Consider the following 7,923-nt stretch of genomic DNA (forward strand, 5'->3'; position numbering starts at 1 on the left):
TGTACGAAATATTTGCTAAATATCATCATTTCTCACACCGGCGACAACCGTCGTTCGTCGAACGATTGGAAAAGCGCGGGAAAGCCGTGCGCCAGACGATTTTTATCCCGACATTCACCATCTGTGCTGAATGTCGGGATAAAAATCGTCTGGTGCACGGTTTTCCCGCGCTTTTCCAATCGTTCGACGAACGACGGTTGTTGCCATAGGAACGGCAATCGGACCACTTTTGAAGACTGTACCGCTGATTGGTTGAGAGACATCACACCATCGGCGGACGTCTCGTAGAGCTGCTAAGTGCTGATTGGTGGAATCCAATTCTGCTTCAATCCTATAAAAGGATTGAGTTGTGGCGGGAAGTTCAGTTCACTGTGGACTCGGAAAGTGGACTCACGTTTGGTCTTAGTTCGTCTAAGCTGGTCCCGAAGCTTGTCTCGTCTCGTTGGACTGTAAATGACTTTAGAGTTAGTTCGTCGCAAGGTGTCTTTTCGACAGACCTGTTGTAGTGGATAAATGTGTTGAACTTTGTTAACATCTGAAGTTTTGTAAATGTCTGTTTTGTGAACTTTGTAACTGTACATGCGTTTATTTTCAATATATATATATATCGTTTTGAATTTAACTGACGTATGTGTGGTGTTTTGAACTTTACTGTGAATGTTGAACAAAAATATTTTTATTACATTAAGACAAAAAATGCAATTTTTTAATACGTCAAAATAGGATAAAGCTTAAGTAATGGGACATGTAAATAAACTTGAATCTAAAATGAACAGTACGTTCTAAATAATTAAAGAAAATAATACAATAATAAACTTACACATAAATTATGTGATTGACGTTGTACAATCTTATTTATTGCAATAACTTAAATTGTTATGGCACTTTGAGTCCCTTGCTTTTACAACTGCACTTATTCGTGGAACACTTCTTTTTGCAATGACAGCGTGTACAGTAGACCCCCTATAACACTGTACATAATTCCGTATTATATGAATTCCATGTTGTACGAGTCACTTAGATTTTACAAATACGTGTGTCGGGCTGCGAACGGCTCACGTATTTGTAAAATCTAAGTGACTCGTACAACATAGAATTCATATAACACTGAAATATCTACAGTGTTATACGGGGGCTAAATATAGCCTTACCTGCAAAGCATATGCGAAGCAGGGTTAATTAAAAGAGGAGTACCTCAAGCCAGTAGCATTTAATGCTACAGGTCAGAGGGAGTGCTCCACTAAATGTAAAAAAAAAAAAATGTATAGCGTTACCCTCTACTTTTTCGATTTAGCTGTAGCTGCTTCTCTCAGCGATATTTCTTGAAAAGGAATCTCATCTATGAAAAGTAACTTTTCTTTACAAATTACGAACTGATTACGTTATTACGTGATTACGAACTGATCTGTTAATGGTGTCTTTTATTCGGATACTGCCGACGCCTTACCGACGACCCCTCTCATCCTCCGCCACTCGACCTGATTAACCGATCCCCACCTCACGGGATCAAAAGAACAAAAACTCCATCCAGTGACAAAATAGGCGATATCCACCAAACTGTTGCCGGGAAAAGAGATACGACCCTGTCCTAACTCCGACTACCCACAAAGGATTTGGCGACAGACTGTCGCCTCTCTTTCGACATCGGCTTTTCGGGTGCCGTTTCGACTTCCACCAAAGCTTATCTGTGCTTGTCGACATACACCGGCGATTGTTCGAATGTATAATAATATAACCAAATATTCGGTCTTTCACCGACGTATTTTGTATGTGTCGACATTTACCGGAGAATATCGACATTCTCTAATTTCGGTCTTTCATAGTAACATATATACAAATTAACAGCTCAGGAGGGTTCACTACGAAAGTCTACAGAAAGCCCTCATATAACCCTATATTTATTCCTTGGATCTCTTACGATCCTCCAGCATATAAAATGGCAGCGTTCCGAGCCTTAATCGCAAGAGCTTATTCGCATTGTAGCAATACAAAAGATATAGTCTACTGTATATATATAATTCAGTTCATCCGTTCTAACTTAGCCAGAAAGTACGGGATTAACGTTAATGCTATTTCAGCAAGAGCATAAAGCGCCTTAAGAGAAATTTACCTAATAATGAAGGAATTACTGTATAACGATGGATTATAACGCATCGCCGACTAATATCTTTCGACGCATCGGAAACGCCAAGAACAAAAGAATCCTATATAAAAGAACCCCCACCACTTACCAGCTATTGCAATTTGATAAGGATGAAGTGGACAGAAACACACTCCCCGGTGTCTATAAAATCCCAGTTACGGACTCACGGCGGCGTAATAAGTTAATGTATATAGGAGCCACAGGAAGATGTATGAAGGACAGGTTAGCAGAACACCAAGGAAATATAAGAAAGGAACAACCGTGCACGGTGCTGGTCACATACGTTTTAGCGGACCCGCAAGACGTCAGAGCCGAATGGGACCAAGCAAGACTACCTGCAGTAGTCTTGCTTGGTCCCATTCGGCTCTGACAGTTCGAGACCGTAAACACCGACATTACGCGGAAGCCTGGCAGATTTGTAAAGCAAATCATAAAGGCCTCGCAATCAACTTTCGAGAATCAACAAAAATATGGGCAGCATGATCCTCAAGCTTAATATAAAGCCTTAATAATCGAAGATTACTATGATACTATGCATCTTTATATTCTAAGCTATGTATTTATCCGCGTTGATCGGAGGTGGTAACTCTATGTAATTATGATTTTTACATATTTATATAATCTTTTGGATTGTTTATACTTCCGTTGCAATGTTAGAACTGACGTCATTAATTGCAACGATTATAGTCTAGTTCAAAAACATTCGAAAAGCTTGTTCGTTTGTACTAAGCGTTCGATTTTTACAGTTTTTTTAATCTTTTATTTGATTTCCTTTTCTTGAGAAAGGTCATTTAACATGACCGAAAACGTTTGAAGTAATAAACTTCGGCTGCAAGATAAGGTGTAGTAGTAAGTTTTGTTTGAAGATAGAAATATATAACGGTAAAGTAAACAATAATTGCTTAAATGGAAAAGACGCAAACGCTCTCTCCCAACGGCCTGGAAATGCGTAATAGAAACAGAAATGAGAGTTAAAAACCCGTAAAAAGGGTTAATGTTTAGGGTCGTAGACTGTCATGGCGGCTATTCCTGTTTTAGCCTCGAAACCAGACCGCTTTGGAGACGACGTGTCACGTGACGACGCGAGCGAACAGGGGCGGCTGCTGCGCCGCGGCAGCGCTTGCGGCTCACCGCTGATTCCAGCAAACGAAAGGAAACAGTGGGGACGCACGTTCTAACCTAACCTAACCTATTCTAATAATATAATTGGTAATAATTATGATAATTTATCAGAATAGGTTAGGTTAGGTTAGAACGTGCGTCCCCACTGTTTCCTTTTCTTTTTGCGGAATCAGAGATGAGCCGCCATGAGTCTACGTATATGGACGTTAACCCGCGCGTCGGTTTTCCCCGTTTATCGCGGCGCAGGAGCGGCCGCCGTTCGCTCGCGTCGTCACGTGACATGTCGTCTCCAAAGCGGTCTGGTTTCGAGGCTAAAACAGGAAGAGCCGCCATGACAGTCTACGACCCTAAACATTAACCGTAAAAAGATATAGCTGTTATGCTTTAACTAGTTTAATGTATTTTCGATATATAATGTTAAGTTTTACATTTGTTTGGTTATATAATGTATTAGTAAGTTGTTTGTTTAAATTAATATTTAACGGTTTAATGTAATAATTTTTTAAAATGTTCGAAAACTTTAAATTTCACGCGTATTCGAAAGCTTTACGTTCGTTTGTGGAACGATAATTTCCTGAGGATGGCCTATAAAAATAGCCTGAAAGCGGTTGAATATTAAACTGCAGTAAGCTCAGCAAGTGTTCTGGTGTTTAATTTTAGTTGTTAGTTGTAATTTAATAGAAATATTTGCTTTATTATTAAATTTCAACTTTATTATTATTTTTTTGTTTCCAAATTTCATTTAAATGCTGACAAATAACAGAGTTGGATTAATGCTTTTTCTAAGTGCTGAGTATTACTTCTGTGCCTCGGAAAATTATGGTAATACGTCAGGTAAAAGAAAAAATAATGATAAATGTCTTACAAAGTGAGATAGAAGTTAACTGAAAAAACTTTGTATAATTTTAGTAATTGAACGCAGGATGATTGGAGGAAGGGATGCAGAAAAAGGAGAATTTATAGGTGTAAACATTTCAGCTCTTGCAACTGTACTTAAAAGAAATGTTACTACCATTTAGCAATATTCAATAAAGAAACTTTGAATGGTGCTTTTTCTTTAATAACAACAAAGACGTTAATAGGAGCAGCGCACGTTGTAGCAAAGTATGTTTGTTTTAATTTTTATTAGAAATTTTTCGTTGGAATATTATTTGATAGAACTACAGATTCAAAAGTCAGTTGGGCCGACGTAGCCTCGCGTCATTAGATGTCACGATAGGAATCATCGCTGAAATTGCTATTTAAATTAGATTTCGATACGCGCCGCAGTCGAATCTATATTAAATCAATTAATAAACACCTGTTTAAATGACATTTATATAATAGAAAACACGAAACTTTGGTTGCGATTGAATATACTTAAATATTAAATCACAGAAATTTATTAATATAACTAACTTATGCTAATAAGTAGTAAGAATAAACAGAATGTATAATATGAACCAAATTATATGTAAATGTTAACCGTATACGTATAGTATTATTATATGAGATGTACAATCATGTTTTGGTTAAGAGAATATCATGAAAATTTCTGATGTTGAGTAATTGTACAACAGACTTTTATCCATATTCTTCTGTCCGATGTTCGTACTGATACTAACCTTGATATGAAAAAGTTACTAAGCAATGATTTCAAACCGGTAAAATTACCCGCTTCCTATATTATACCTTTGCATTCGTTTACCTTTCATTCATCAACCATTAAATAGGATATAGATTTATAAGCAAATTTAGAAAGGAGCTGGACTTACCTGCGCTATTCTTAGTGGCTTGACTCGAAAAAAAGCCACAACTTTTCTACAACCTTACAGATTTTTTACGCAGGTTGTAAAAAATTCACGTCATACTGTTTTCTTTCTGCACCCCTCAAGATATTAGTGAATCCTCTATTCTATGCATTTACTACAAAATGTAAATATGTTTAAATTAAGCTGTTTACTAATAAAGTTTATTTGTAATTTCTTTAATTCAGCCTGCGGTTTCCATTTTCTATTGACTGTGTAACAATCAAATCCGCCGCTTAACGAATATTTAAGCAATAAACTAATTGGCTGTAATAAATTATAATTGTATCATGAGATAACTTTTTTGAACAATTAACACATGTATTTTCATTATTTCAGTAGCAACTAATTCGAATATATGAAATACTTTCCAACGGCTTTACCGAAGCTTTAGAAATGTATTTTGCTTAGTCACTATATGTAAAATTCCCTCAAAAATTAAATATTTCGGCAACGCGTTGACGTAATAAGAATTTTTTTAAATGATCTGTGAAAGATATAATTTATTTTACTATCATTTCCACTGATCATTCATAGAAAATAAAGGTAGAAAGACTTACCAACTTGTTTTTAAAGTAAGCTATATATAAAACCATATATTTTTATCATTAATTAATGTTTACTCGAGGAAGCGAATACTGTACTATCAGAAATTATTTTATTTAAATATAATTATTTTACTTTTGTAGTTTTAAAATTCTACACAAACCAGTACACGTGTTAAAAGGTCTTCCTTCTGTTTTTTACAATACTCTGTTTGTATGTAAATGCAGAGAAGAATGGAAATAAATCAGGTAAGTTGAAAACTAATTTATTGGTTATAGTGATTAATTATAACAATTTCGTTATTTTTATGAAAATTATGAAAAGAATGATTGGTGGATTTCCGATTATCCATTTATGGTGAACCAAATACCAAACATTTTAATTTATATCGCTTGAAGTAAAAGTAATAATGTTTAATTTTTAGGTGGCCCTTTTCCTTAACCAAAATTCAAGTAACATGAATATTATGTTTATTGGAACTTTCACATTAATTACAACAAGAACTGTGTTAGAAGCTGCTCACGTAACAAATTCGTAAGTTAATACGTTACCCTGACAGATGTAAACTTAAATTTCTAAGAAGAACTTATTATAAAATCTCACATTTCTTTATTAATTTTTATTAGAATTATTCATATAGTCATGCTTCTGAACGTTTGGTTGGGATGCAGATAAGTTCTCGGGACAAACAATATGTAAGATTTTTGTTTAATTTAATTTTAACCAAAATAATGATATCGAAAGTAATATTTTATAATTTTGATGAAAAAGTTTTATTTTCAGAAAAGAAGGAAACCGTTAAACCACACTTCCTCTCCAACGGAAGTTGAACATCCTCTCTCTCTTATCTTTAAAAATTTAGTCACCAAACTGAAAGTCAACCCCTCTGAATTTCCCCACTCATCCTGTTCACATGGAAAAATACTACACGCTAATTGGAAGAAATCAGCGAAAATAGAATTCTTTCTTATTATTCGGGGAGTGCGCCAAAACTTCTCAAAGTGGGACGTATTCCATCGAGTTTCCCAAAAGCCAACGCCCAAAATCTACGAAAGATCAATCATCATTTCTACAAGCTGCAAGCCGTTTTATCAAGTGCCATCCTAAATTCCCAAGAATGAAGTAAGACACCAGATCTTTTTGATGTCTAATATTCACCCTTTTTCCTACTCGACGTACTTATGTTCCTCGTACCCAAAATTCCGTGGTTACGTGTTAATCCGGGTTAAAATACGATTAACTGGTGTCGGGAATCCTGACGGGAGACGCGATTGTGAAATCATTGTCTCCACCTTTCTACTAGCAACTTAAGTCCCTCCACACTCGATACTTTCTTGTAGAAAAGCTAGAACTGATCTAACGATTAGTTGCCGATTAAGTGGGATACTATCTCTGTACCCCCGGCTAAATCTCACAAATATATTTTTCAAATAAGATTGAGCATCCGAACTACACAGAAGAATCCTCTCAAAATGACACTGCACTGTTAATAATACAAAATGATACTTCTGAATTCGGTAATTTAAATTTCTACCAAATGTCCAACCAATTTCTTTGCCAATTAACAATAATAGCATACACTTTTGAAAGAGCATTAATGGTTGGGTGGGGTAGAATTGGACGAGCTAAGTACACATTTGAATTTTCAATCATGTTTCAATGATGATAAGATTTATATGTAAAATAAACAGAAGCAGTATACATTATTTAAGCTGCCAATATTTTAATTTTGTAAATTTTGTCATAAATTGCATAGTTAGATTTATGGAATTTCAGTGTTTATGTGACAAAATATCATTTTCTTCGATTTCATTCTCTTCTATATCAATTTCAGCACTTTTCTCTTCTTTTAAGTAATTTTGATGATTGCTTACTACGCAAAAATCTGTTGTTTCAGTGTCATGGGACAACAAATGTTTCAAATTAAACAGAACGTTTAGTTTTTTAATTTTTTACCCTTTTCCTAAAAAGTTAAAAATTTTAAAAATACTTAAATTTTAATTACATTTAATAATCGTAAACTGTGAGACATTCGCAACAAAACTAATGAAAATGGGCGATTCTAGCCCGATTTTAAAGCGAGATATCTCAATTTATTATTACACTGAGCGAAGTCTTATACGCTGCGAGAAATCGCGTTTGTCCACGCGAGAAATAACAGCGACAAAAACTTTTCAAAATTAATTACGCTAAAACAAATTGCGCTAATTGTACAATTTTTGCTTCTTGCTTAACTATTTCNTTAAACCACACTTCCTCTCCAACGGAAGTTGAACATCCTCTCTCTCTTATCTTTAAAAATTTAGTCACCAAACTGAAAGTCAA

General features: G+C 35.1%; 1 long non-coding RNA gene across 2 annotated transcripts; it reads left to right on the forward strand.

Annotated features, from left to right (window-relative positions):
* The first annotated feature begins 3,563 nt into the window (after window positions 1-3,563).
* LOC111613111 lies at window positions 3,564-7,816 on the forward strand. Of its 2 annotated transcripts, none has more exons than XR_002754717.1 (6): window positions 3,564-4,087; window positions 4,175-4,369; window positions 5,742-5,846; window positions 6,023-6,132; window positions 6,225-6,293; window positions 6,382-7,816. It is a non-coding gene; the product is annotated as an uncharacterized LOC111613111 (long non-coding RNA). The 2 variants fall into 2 exon arrangements; XR_002754716.1 differs by having other exon boundaries at window positions 3,568-4,099.
* Window positions 7,817-7,923: the final 107 nt, after the last annotated feature.

This window comes from Centruroides sculpturatus, unplaced genomic scaffold (assembly GCF_000671375.1).
Source record: "Centruroides sculpturatus isolate CEXI.00-Female unplaced genomic scaffold, Cexi_2.0 scaffold1856, whole genome shotgun sequence".
NCBI lineage: Eukaryota > Metazoa > Arthropoda > Arachnida > Scorpiones > Buthidae > Centruroides > Centruroides sculpturatus.